Genomic DNA, 650 nt, shown 5'->3' with positions numbered 1-650 from the left:
GGCCGTCTGTCTGCGATGCTTTGACTGAGAGTTCCTGCATGGCAAAATGAGGTTGGACTGGATGCCATTTGTGGTCCTCTTCCAACTCTATGGTTCTGCCATTCTAGCCTTCATCAACTCTATGGTCAAGTCTCCCTTTAAAAGAGCGGGAAAGGCTGAGAGAGACATTCACCGCGCCTGCCGTAACGCCACTTCCGCTTTGTACCGGAAGCCGGAAGAGAGCAGGCGGAGGAGGAGGAGAAATAAAAACCAGGCCCGACCCAGAAACATCGCTCCGTCTCGCGAGACTTGCGTCGCCCTCCCTTCCCGGCCTCCCCCTTTCTCTCGGCCGCTCTCGCAGCTGCTCGTCACTCGCTATATAAAGGGGCGAAGCGAGCGGAGCGGGCGGCTGGCGGCTGCAGCCCAAAGGGCCGCCGAGGGGAGCAGGGAAGGCGGTTGGGCAAGATATATAGACATAGGTCTATCTATATAATAGAGAGAGAGAGAGAGGCTTCGTCAGGGGCGCCTTGCCCGGGAACGGAGGGAGGGAGGCAGGGAGGGAAGGGCGGAGTTGGGGAGAAACCCCTGAGGCGAGACTTGACCGTTGAGGCGGAGGAAGGAAGGAAGGGAGGAAGGTGTTCAGGGGCAGCGCTTTCAATTTGCCTTAGACC

This window comes from Sceloporus occidentalis, unplaced genomic scaffold (assembly GCF_023333645.1).
Source record: "Sceloporus occidentalis isolate IW3139 unplaced genomic scaffold, rSceOcc1.0.p SCAF_4, whole genome shotgun sequence".
NCBI classification, from domain to species: domain Eukaryota; kingdom Metazoa; phylum Chordata; class Lepidosauria; order Squamata; family Phrynosomatidae; genus Sceloporus; species Sceloporus occidentalis.
This window is presented reverse-complemented; position numbering follows the sequence as displayed.